This window comes from Crinia signifera, chromosome 2 (genome assembly GCF_055691185.1).
Source record: "Crinia signifera chromosome 2, ASM5569118v1, whole genome shotgun sequence".
NCBI lineage: Eukaryota > Metazoa > Chordata > Amphibia > Anura > Myobatrachidae > Crinia > Crinia signifera.
The window spans coordinates 115,689,684-115,693,748 of NC_139218.1; positions in this window are offsets into that span (position 1 = coordinate 115,689,684).

Below are 4,065 nucleotides of genomic sequence, written 5' to 3' on the forward strand. Positions count from 1 at the left end.
TGGCCATCTGCTAGAATTCAGTTCTTTACAGTATATCAGTGTAGACCTATTATACAAAATGTCAGTTGTGCAATAAAATTTGCAGTTTTTGACTCTATATTGCTTAATAGTAGTTAAACTGAAGTTGCTATATATTCCCAAATTGATATTTTTTTTATATATATAATTAGCCTTAATTTTCACGCCAGTGGTTAAAATAGGGTTCTATGTATTTTTGTACAGCGACGTAGCTACATTTTGGGCGCCCCCCCCCCCCCCCGCCATTAGGGGGGGGGCTCCCCCTGCCGCCCATTCAAACCCCCCGAATCCCCCGCAGCCTTACCTTTCGCGCTGGCCACGGCTGCTCCGTTCTCCTGCTTAGGACCACCATAAAATGGCTGCTCCCATACAGCAGACAGTTTCAGAGAACTGTGTGCTATATGGGGGCGGCCATTTTGTGGTGGTCCTCAGCAGAAGAACGGAGCCGCCGGGACCAGCGAAATAGGTAAGCCTGCGGGGGATTGGGGGGAGGTTTAACTATAGCACAGCAGCCCCCGGCGCCCCCATATGCACAGCGCCCCCCCGCGGTGGCGGGGGCTGCAGTGCTATAGTTACGCCGCCGGGTACTCTTTACCTAGAAGGGCGCCCATCGTGGTGATCGCGGGCATCGCGGGCAGTACATTAACGGCCGCAACGCGATGCCCGCGATCACCGCGATTTCCCATAGGGTTCAATGTTAAATTTAGTGCTGACCGCGATTTTCCATTCAATGCTTCAATGGCCGCGATTTGGCCATAGGAATCAATGTTAAATGGGCTACAGAGCCCAAATAGGCACAATTAACCCTTAAATGTCCCCCCAAATTTGTAACGCCACCCCACGATCCACGCCAACCCGAAGCGTGGCGAGCGCAGCGAGCCCGCGAGGGGCGGCAGTACGCGTCCTCCGACCTTTTCATGCCCTACTATCCACGTCGGCGTGGAGTTGAGAATAGAATAGTGTGGCGAGCGCAGCGAGCCACCGAGCCCGAAGCGTGGCGAGCGCAGCGAGCCCCGCGAGGGGACGCGGACACCTTCACAGTTATACGCGTCCCCTCGCGGGCTTCACAGGTGTCCGTGGCCACGCGGACACCTGTGAAGTCCGCGAAGGGACGCGTTTACCTGTGAAGGTATCCGCGTCCCCTCGCGGGGCTCGCTGCGCTCGCCACGCTTCGGGCTCGGTGGCTCGCTGCGCTCGCCACACTATTCTATTCTCAACTCCACGCCGACGTGGATAGTAGGGCATGAAAAGGTCGGAGGACGCGTACCGCCGCCCCTCGCGGGCTCGCTGCGCTCGCCACGCTTCGGGTTGGCGTGGATCGTGGGGTGGCGTTAAAAATTTGGGGGGACATTTAAGGGTTAATTGTGCCTATTTGGGCTCTGTAGCCCATTTAACATTGATTCCTATGGTAAAATCGCGGCCATTGAGGCATTTTACATGAAAATCGCGGTCAATCAGCCTTTTTAACATTGTTCCCTATGGGAAAATCGCGGTCATTGCGGGCAGCAGATTTTTATGTACCCGCGATTTACCCGCGATGGCCGCGATGACCGCGATTTTTTACCCCCGACGCCCGCGATTCCAATCGCTGGCGCCCTTCTAGGTAAAGAGTACCCGCCACTGTTTTTGTAGAAAGGATTACACAGTGTATTAACACTTCCGCAACTGTTTATATATAATGGGCCTCTTTATATCTTCGGCCTGTAGTGTTTTATCCACAGATTGGCCTTGTATTATCGGGCCTGTGAAAAAGAACTGAATTATATATAATCTGCATAAAGTAACTTACAGGTAACTCATTAGGTTGTGTTTATAGATAATGGGAACGGTGTCAGAGCTATTCTTCTGTAATATCAAAAAATATGTTCCTCCTGCTATACTACTGGTTTAATAATGGAACAAATTCTCATTTTAACCTCCTTTGTGGATTGAGTAGATGGTGATATGACAAGACAATTTCAATTCTGTATGTCTTATTTAACATGTATCACAATTTTTATTTCAAAATGAAAATTGGCAGTAGCAGGTGATTAGTTGTAATATAAAGCCCAATGTGTAACATAGTATAATAGCTACACTGTGTGCTGCCACTGTTTATGTTAAATGGCAGGCAGGAGCTTAAAAGTACAGCTTGCGGCTAATATTACCGGCTGTTACTATTGTCGATGTCACACAGTGAAGAACAATCAGATTGGGATTTATATATAACACAATGTTATTTTTTCCCAATATAGTGTCCAAAAATAGTGTGGGATAACAACTCCACTGCGTACCGCCGCTATTTAGTATTAAGAAGCACGCAGGGGCTTATCACTGTAGCTTACCTTTGATATTGCCGACTTTGGTTACTACCGACATTACACAGTAAACGACAAAAAGATTGGGCTTTATATATTAAACACTCTATCAGCCGATGTGTGACCTTAGTGTGCATTAAGATAATAACTTGACACAATAAATTGAGACACCTGAAATAAAGACTCGGAGACATAGGTTTGGCAGAAATTGTCAGCTGAATTTATTTAAAAGGATTTTAAGCTAATTTTTAGTTTTGTTTAATTATTTAATTTTTATTTTATTTTTTATTTTTATTTTTATTTAATTAAATTTTTGGTTGCCAGAAAGAACGGCACTAAAACTAAGCCCACCCCAAAACTATTCTGCATGATTCAGCAAACTCATTAAACAGCGGTCTCCACTCAACCTACCACATTGACTCCCCACCCAGCCGGGTGGGGTCGCAGCTCCCGAGCGGGTGGTCCAGCGAAGGCCTAAGCCAATGAGAGGCGAGCGCACCGAAAACAAGCCAAATCTGCAGTAAACATAACTTACATCAAGCCTTCAAATCTATGAAATTGCCGTTCTTTCCCGCCTTCAGCCAACGCGCTTAGAAAAAACAACCCACCCAAAATACAAATTGATATAATAGGGAAGGGAGGGTGGGAAACTTCACAGGAAAAAGAGGCAGACTCCTCCCACTCCTGCAGTATTATCTCAGCTAACCTGCTATAACCTATGCCCTTATTGGTCCCTCCGAGTCATATGCAAACCCACAGGTACACACCCAGCTTTGACTGTTTAACCCACTGCATGTCTATGCAGCCATTCCGTTGTTCTAAACACTCTATCAGCCGATGTGTGACCTTAGTGTGCATTAAGATAATGTTAGGCGCGGAGCAACCACCCTACTCAACAGTAGTGGGTCGACACGGCTCAGACGTGCTAGGATACCTGGGCCACAATGAGACTGGCATAGGTCCTAGCTGGTAATCATTACCGGTCGATTGGCGCAACACCGAGACCAATGGATATGAGCGGGCAGTGCCCTGTAAGGACAACTGGAGTGGACAGGGAACTGACCAGGAGGAGGAAAGGTCAGTGGGGAAAGGGAGAGTCTGTCTCAGCCGCTGACTCTGTTGCCACCTATAGGTCCACCGGAAGGTGCAGAAGCCCTAGATCTTCCCGCACGGCAGCCACGTTTGAAGCACGGGTTAAGCCTGTGCAACTCCGGTGCCCTCCAAAGCGTCTTAGGTGGTGGCGACAACCAACCGGCGGAGGTAACAGGTGGACAAGAGGAAAACTAACTAACACCCCGGTGGCTGAGACAGGGGACCCCCTAGAGGAGGATACTAAGAGGGAAGGTGACCCAGAATACCCTAAGATATACTGAGCTAATAGGTATACAACAAAAATAACAAACTGAGATACAGCAAGAATAGGCACAAGAAGGGTATGGAACCATACCACAGGATCCTGAGAGTAACCAGACAGGAACTGCTCCTAAGTGATCAGGAGACAGATGATGCAGGGAAGGAACTGCAGCAGGAACGCAGGTCTGAAGCTGGGGAGTTGCCAGAGTGAGGAAGCTGCAAGGCGCCCACAAAGGATTATAGCCAGCGTCTAAATGGTGAAAGACGCCGGTATTTGAAGAGAAGAAGCGCGCGCAAAGCGCGTTCCGGGTCGCGCCGTGATGACGGCGCATGGAGAGAGACGCCAGCGGCTGCACATCGTGGCTGCTAGGCAACCCCCTGACGCCCGTATGCCGGG